Raw genomic sequence first — 8,411 nt, forward strand, 5'->3', positions numbered from 1 at the left:
TCCTTTACAATAGGAAGACTCACTGGTGGAGGGAGAAATCTGAGCGAGTCTCTTGAACTAACTGGAATTCGGCACACCTGGGCTGCTGCTACTGGTCGTAAGAGTGAGGAGGAGTGCCCCGCCACTGACAATTTGATCGAGGAGGAGTGCCCCGCCACTGACAATTTGATCGAGGAGGAGTGCCCCGCCACTGACAATTTGATCGAGGAGGAGTGCCCCGCCACTGACAAAATACTTGATTCGATGGAGGAGTGCCCCCGGCCCCGCCACTGACAATTTGATCGAGGAGGAGTGCCCCCGGCCCCGCCACTGACAATTTGATCAAGGAGGAGTGCCCCGACCCCACCACTGACAATTTGATCAGAGTATAAGAACTGCTGGATCAAGTAAAATTTCTGGGCCTTTTTGAATGAGTAAGGAATCTTAACTCTTACAAAAAAGGCTGGAAAGAATATAGAGTAGGGAGCATTAAGGCAAAGATCCGAGAAGGTTCATCTTATTGCCAGTCTCCTTCCTCTCCTTGCTTAAGGAAGGAGCAGGATTGCTTTGATTCTAACAAGTAAAATAGAAAGGAAGCTCAATGTGTACACTTACTGCATCATATGCCAGTCCAGCAAGTGTAGGTTCGAGTCCTATTGCCAGTCCAAAGTAAGAAGTAGAGAACGAGAAAGGAGGAGTACCGTACACCTTAGGCTGGGCCATGAAATTACAGCAGCAGGAGTTCGTCCCATGACGTCAATGTGGCCGTAGTAGAGAAGTTCCTGACACGATGACTTGAGATGCAACCTGTCCTCTTAAAGGAGCTGGGTAAGAAAACTTTTTGAACAGCCACAACAGGTCCAAGAAAAAATGGATTCCAACAACTTGTGGGCAAAGACCCAAAGGTAGACAAAATGTAGTCCTGACGAGACCACAGCTATCTTCTAGTCCGACATACTTCAGAATGCGTGGAAAGGACTAAGCCACTGATACAGTGCACTCTAGGGGAAAACATACAGGTGACGTCATCACCAGCAGCCAAGATTCTCCTCCCAATTTTCCTGCAAACCAGGAGAAAGACTTGTCTTTAGATACTTCTCCCTTGGCGAGTCAGTAATACTAGTCAAAGGTTATCGACATCCACGAGTCTTTCCAACAGTACCGCAACCGCTAATAGGACAAAGTAATGATTTGGTCAGGGTCATTCATTACAAAGTCCAAGGGACAGGGGATCATGAAGGACTCGAACCTGGTATCAGATGCTAAATGATTCAGAGTTCACTTCGACATAACTGCCAACGCTTGAGTCGAGACTGATACCCTCCTTTTGAAAGGTGATATAAAGAAGATACATGCAAATTGTCTATCCCCTTGCCGATGCTGGAGCAAGACCAAATGCCGTCTAGAGAAACAAATCTCGTCCTGAGAAACCAATCAATTCTGATGATGCTCTAAAGGGTGCGCGCGCCCTAAACGAGAGTCAAATGCCGTCTAAAGATCTGAGGTTCTTGTGATGGCAAGACAGAAGTTTCTCAACAGTGGAGAAATACTTCACGTGATAGATTAGGCAGACTGTGGACCTACGTGTTCATCATTTGAACCAGAAGCAACTCTTGCATATCTGACCAGCGAAGTCTCATCAATGACATCAACCAGTGAAGACTACTAAAACCCCTAGAATGTCACAAAGGACTGACTAAAAGAGTTATCCAGTTAATTCTATTCTTGCTCATCAAGCAAGTCTATGCTTGCAAGAAAAGCTGGATAGTCTATTAGCCATGAAGAGACAGGGATTGTGCTGCCTGAGGAACTGCTCGTGTCACTGGCACTGAAGGTTAGGTCAGGGAGAATTCCTCCCGTTCTCTGAAGCAGAATTGGTAGGTCAGGCAACAGGCAGTTTTCCCATTTATTTTCAATTTGGGGAGAACAATGTCTTTTGAACACCTTACGAATTAGAAAAAATGTAGAAAGACCAAAAACCATCAAGTTTACCTGGAAAACTAATTCAGTCATTGCAGTGGCCCAAGGGTCAGGTGCAATAGAGCAGAAGACCTACAGACTTCTGTTGTACCAGGCAGTAAACAAAGATAAGAACAGGAGTCTACAGAGACATCACAGTCTGACTTTTCTCAAGGGCGTGAACGAAGCACGAGATAGGAACCTTAAACGTGAGTCAAATGCTGCCCAGATACCTTAGGTCTCTGTTATGGCAAGACAAGAGGTTCATTAGTAGTTAACCCTCAACCAAGGAGAACAACTACAAAGATGAACAATCTCTGAGAAAGCAGTACTCTGCTCCTCATTCAACTCCAGAGGCCGAGTTGCCTGCTAGTACATTTCATCTTTAAATGTGTTTGGCTGCTAGAGCTATCGAGTGCACTACAGTTACCCTCTAGCACCTGCATGTTAACCCCAACAGGAGGGAAATGAAGCAAGTCTTGTTTGGTGGTAAGTGCCACTACTGAGGTATTGTTGTTTAATAACAACACCGAGTGCCTCAAAATCAAATCCCTCAACTCTCAGGAGGCCAGAAAGGGAGCCTTGACTTTCAGGATATTGATGAGGACGTAGGTACTTATCTTCTGTCACACATCTGAAGGCTAATGGCCTTATAGGTATGTGCCAATTCCTTGGTTGGTGCATCTGATAACAGACGCACTTCAGCAGGAGAATATACAAGTACATAGTAGTATATTCAAAGGCTCCTGTTGATAGAGCGCCAGCCCAATTTCTTAAATCATTCAAGAGAGAAAAAGGATTAGGGACTAGAAGCAGACCTCCCTTCATCCTCTAATGAAGAGAGCAAAGACAAAGCTGTCCCAAAGGAAGGCTTCTATGGCAATAACAGAACACTGAAGACTACTAGCTCTTAGCCTGTTTTTAATCTTTCGATAAATTTTGTGTTTAGAGAACCACCCTTCTCTAAATAAGTACCTATCTGAACTTATCCAATTACAGGTAGTTGATGGCTTACGACAGGGGTTCCGTTCTTGAGATATTGCAAGTCCAAAGTAGTCATAAGCTGGAAAATTGTCAAAAATCCTTAGAAAACCTTACTTTCAATACTTTAGGTGTATTAAAAACTGGGTAACATGTATTTTTATTGCATTTTTCATCAACAAAAAACTTGAAATATGGATTATTTTGCATTTCTGGAGTTTTATTTCTTCTGTCAGATTAGCGTCGTAAGCGTCATAACCCTGGAAATAATTTCTGGTGAATATAATTGAAAAGTGTCTTAACCTTGGAATCTCGTAAGCCGGGGACTGCCTGTACTTTACAACCATGCCTTCAAAATATACAAGTCAATTGAGTGCATTTTCAATATTCACAATGACTTGAGATTTTCCACGATCAATAACCAAAACAACCTTTCAACCTTCACTGACTACACAATCAAACAGTGCATCTTTTCTGTTCCCTTACAGATCAGAACTATATCATCAGCATCCAAGTCAAGAGGTTTCCCCATTTTCTTCCCAGAGTATACCTGCATCCTTTTCTCTGTTCAGCCTTTTCATAATGGAATCATCAATCAATACAAACAACACGAGACAGAATACCACCCCGAATCACAACAGACTTCAAGTGGATCCCTCAAACACCCGTCAACCATCACTATACAAAATGTGCCCTCATGCATGTTCATAATAAGCCTCAAAAACTTTTAATAGCATTCCATATGCCTCACGTATTTTCCATAGCAGTCTTGAAATACTATCATAGGCTTTTTCAAAGAAAAACAAAATGACTTCAATTGAGTTCTCACTTCATTAGCTTGCTGCATGAAATGCCCAACTATGAAGATCTGATCCCTGCAACCCCACCCCGTTCATCCCTCAAGAATACAATCAACCACTTCCCCCAACCTGTTCGACAATACCCTACGGAAAATTTTCAAGGCTACAAGTGACTGTTAGTTATTCCCTTCGGGTCTTCTTTCTCTAGAACTTCAATGATCACACCATCCTTCCAACCTGGTGGTATTATCCCCATCACACACCGAATATCATCTTCAGGACAAATACTCTAGTCTTTATAGCATTCTAAGATCGCTAGGGTGGGGTGAGCGAGGAATTCCTGCGGTGTCAAATGTTCTCAATGTTATGATAAACTTTACCTTGTTAGAGCATTAAAGGTAACAATGCAAAAATACTTTGTCACATTTTCCATACAAACCTCACTTATTTTCACAAAAGATAACAGCAACTTTTGCTCACTGCCGCCAATCTTTAACTTTGCTGACAAGTCAGTCAGTAAGGGTCTTTAAAGGCTAGCTCAATCAAGAATGATGTTTATTTCATAAAGCAGCCAGTGTCACTGGACAGAATGGAGAGCCAAAGCAGAACAAAGCTCTCCACTCAAAAACAAGGAGGAGGCCGCAGAGCTAATGGTCAAATTATTTTTCTCTCCTAAATGGTGAATAAATTCTTAAAACCTGCAGAGGCGCTGGAAAAATCTAATCACATAACCAATAAATAACTGCTAAAATGGCATAGTATGGAAAATAATTAAATGGCTTGAAAAGCTACTCTGCCAAACCACCCTCACAGATTTCAAGTGTGAATGTATTACATTATAAAAACTATGATTATTTCATAAAACACAAAATTCATTAAGAACACCTGCAATTTACCCAATGCTTTTTCTTTAGAAAATGAAGTACAGTAAATAACAGTTCTCGGGTAAATCAATAAACAAGGGAAATTTAACTCTAGGGCGAGATAGTCATCTTGGAATGTTGGAAAGACTAATCTATCTTCATCCACTTTAAACACTTCCAGGAATAAACCATCCTCGCCTGGTTCCTTAGAATTCTTCAACTGCTTTATTGCCTACCACCACTTCCAGCCAGATCTTATCTCCACCTTCATCAATATTTCAATCTTCCTGAGCAAGTGGTTATAGTACTCTCTTTCCTTATATTTATGATAAACATTGTTGGTCAATAAATTTCCTTGCCTATATCCCTGACTGGTATTCCTTGTGCTTTTAACTAATCAATACAAACTCAAGTAGTGCTTGGTTTTTGACAATTCAAGATTAAATCAAAATGCATTCAGCCCTCAATTTTGTCTCTTTGATCATATCCCGTTTCCTCAGAGATCCACATCTTTCTCCTTAGTCTTCTGGTCATACATCCAGCACCAGCTTCATTCAAAGCTTTATTCACATCCCCTGACATCCACAATTCCCTCTCTCCCCACCAATATTCCTAACCAAAAACCTGTTTCTGCAATTTATTCTAAATTTCTTCCTTTCTTCTCTTTCCCTTCTAAGTATATCAACACCATACCTATCAACAAAAAGGTCTTCATTTCTGTAGTCTTATTTTTGCAACACTGATATGATTATCACTACCAATATCAGCTCACCGATTAATATGCCTAATACTTATAGCAATAGACCAATCTGATTTTTATATATACCACAGTGACACCTGTCATCTTACGTAAATTGTACTGTGCTGCTGGAAAGTGGCTGGAAAAGTGTGGCCCCATGATGAAGTCACTTGCTAGACAAAATCCCAAAGCTTACTCCATTCTCACTCATACTACCACCAAGACCCATCCTCTCACCCATACAAGCCTAAATAAGTTATGAAACATATGAACAACGTTCAACTAAAATTTCTAAAAATTTTCACTTTAAACCATAAATCACTTTCTGGAGGTGAATTTATAAATTCAAATGTTTCACAAGTGCTTTAGAACTTTCCAAAATTCATTTCAATAGGGTATTTTAAACACGATGGCCCTCCTCCCCTTTTTAACTTACAATCCAGGGTCTCTCTGTTTTATGTAGTGTGGAATCTATGGGTGGGGGAAAACATGAGTTAAATTTAACTGCTGATTTCACCTAAACTAGGGGGATGGGTCCTTCCCTATTAATTTTCCCAACCAAAAACAAACTTCCTTTCCCACTGCAGGTTGTAAAAGTGGTCCATTGTCACAAGCGAATCTAGAATTCCCATCAGTACACTCAAAACACTGAGCCATTGCAAGTACCATTTTCCAACACCAATTAAGCCTAAGGTTTACAGTAAAAATTTACCAAACTGCCAAACTCTCAGATTCAGAACTCTAAAAAATTAGGCTATGTCAATGTTAGAATTATGTCCTATCTATTTATCCAGTTTTCCCCTCAACAAAAACATTCCAGGTTTTCTATTACGGTCCCCCCTAAAATTTAACTATGTATTTTTGTTACCAAAAATACTGAAGGGAAAAAAAGGGGGGAGAGGTAAGTTACTTTACACCAAACAATGAAAAGGGGGGAGGGGGGGAGAGTTGGTCAGCTACACCAAACTACACCACTGACTATGCTAACAAAGAAGAACTAGCATTCATTAAATAGTAAGGCCATAGATTTGATTTAAGTTTGTTTTAAGCATAGGCTAGAATCCCACCATTCAGCTCATCAGTCATACATTACAAAGCTTATGCTTGCTGTTCAATCTAGGCTTACAGGGGCATCATAGCCAATGTGGAAAATTACAAACAATATTCCTTTTAGGTATAGGTAGGTACCTACGTAACAAAAACTATGCATGAGCTATGCTTTAGCACCAACCCCATAAGAATGAACACTACAATAAAATCTAAGGTAAATCTACAGATTAGGGGTCAAAATTCTTTCGACAGCTCTGCAGAGTATAAAAAAAGGGGGCGGGAGGCGAGTAACACTGATTGCGGAGTCAGCACTTAGGACCCAGGTAGGAACCTGGCATGGGGTCTTTCTCTTCAGCAGTCACTTTGATAGCTAAACCATAAAAAATACAAGTTCAGCTACCTGTCTACTTACAGAAGCAGATTTATGATTTTCTAAAAACTCAATGGGTACATATCTGCCAAGAGATTTTTGTGTTAATTTACATTCCCCTTTAGTCCTGTTATTTAATTTTTTCCTTCTTTGGTAGATCTAGGGTCCTATCCACGGCGGCCCAGACTATGGCAGTTGCGGTTTTTCTATGCAGTTTTACCTACTGAACAAGAATTTTAAGTAATATTTATTCGGATGACTGTAATTAACCCCCAGGGCCAGTACTACACATGGCGAAATACATTGGACGCCCAATCCTAGTGGATGTCGTATACGCCAGTTACATTCCTAGCAGTGGGTAATTCTAAAGATAGTTCCACACGAACCGCAAAGGACGTAACCGCTAATACACCATCTAGGGATTGGGCGTCCAGTGTATTTCGCCGTGTTTAGTACTGGCCCCTGGGGTTAATTACAGTCTTCCAAATAAATATTACTTTAAATTCTTGTTTCAGTAGTACAATGACATAGGAAAACGTCAATCGCCATAGACTAAGCCACCGCGGATTGCTTCTGTAGAAATACCTTTTTTTTTTTTATCTTTTTTTTTCTTTACTATCGCGCGGTTGTCAGCAGCGCCGATTTATTTTTCATGATTCTATCAATATTTGATCATTCTGGGTGTGGAAAAGTCGAGTTTGTTACAGGGTAAGCGTATAGCAGACCTACAAAGGTAGCCTATACTTTAACCTATCGAGTGCTTCCTCTGGCAACTTGCACTTGGACGGGAAAAACACCTACCTAGGCCTTATATATTAAACCTGTCCTAACAAAACGCTTAGGCCGGGATTATTGTCTGACGATGTTTAAAAGCTAAAAGAAAACTCGTCCCTAACCTAGAGGTTGCCGGTAACCTCGTCCGTCTACGGGAGACCAAAGTAGTACAGTTCGTAAGCGGATCAACCTCAGCTTAAACTTCACCTACGCCCACTTTCCCAACCCGAAAATTTTATGGAATGAACCTTCTGAAAATAAACCTTTAATTTTAGTCAGGAAGCTTCCCCCGCTTTAGAAATATTCGAAGGGAAAAGGGCAGCGCAGGGGAAAGCCACCGAGTGAACATGGCCTACTAACTGTCAAACATCAGCTGACCGTCGACATCTACGGCGTCATGGCCAACCCGATCAAAATCCTCGTCGACCACAAAGTACGAAAAGGAATAAAATAGCCGGCGTGCGTGTCGGCTCTTCGCGAGGACCCACAGCCGCATTCGGCAAGAGGGCTTATAAAAGCTCGGGAGACCGCTTTGAAATTCCGCTTTCAAAAGATCGAACCGACAACGGGATTCATGGCACTAGGTGCCAAATTTACCTCTTAAATGACCCTTTGAATGCGTCATCGGTACAAGACAAGAGACAGAACTCACCAGCAATAAAATCCTTCGACGATGGACAGCGATGTAAACCCGAAAAGCTTTTGTACTTGATCACTTATCACAAATATGGCGGCCGCAAAGCGACAAAACTGTCTACAGATTCAAAGAAAAATCCGCCAGAGTTTTCCTCTCGTTCTCACTTCACAGTTTTAATTAAATTTCCTGCTTTAACCTTACTTCGCTTACTGTCTTCTTCGACACTGAATGGGTAATGCGCGCATTGTAAATACCGTGG

The 8,411-nt window shown here is 41.2% G+C and overlaps 1 protein-coding gene across 1 annotated transcript in view; it reads right to left on the minus strand.

Annotated features, from left to right (window-relative positions):
* The window catches only part of LOC135201676 (ATP-dependent RNA helicase me31b-like), a gene marked incomplete at its 5' end in the record, with an annotated part of 29,472 nt that extends 21,061 nt beyond the window's left edge, over positions 1 to 8,411 (minus strand). Inside the window, 1 exon segment of the mRNA XM_064230803.1 lies at positions 8,168 to 8,411.

This window comes from Macrobrachium nipponense, chromosome 23, assembly GCF_015104395.2.
Source record: "Macrobrachium nipponense isolate FS-2020 chromosome 23, ASM1510439v2, whole genome shotgun sequence".
Lineage (NCBI taxonomy): Eukaryota > Metazoa > Arthropoda > Malacostraca > Decapoda > Palaemonidae > Macrobrachium > Macrobrachium nipponense.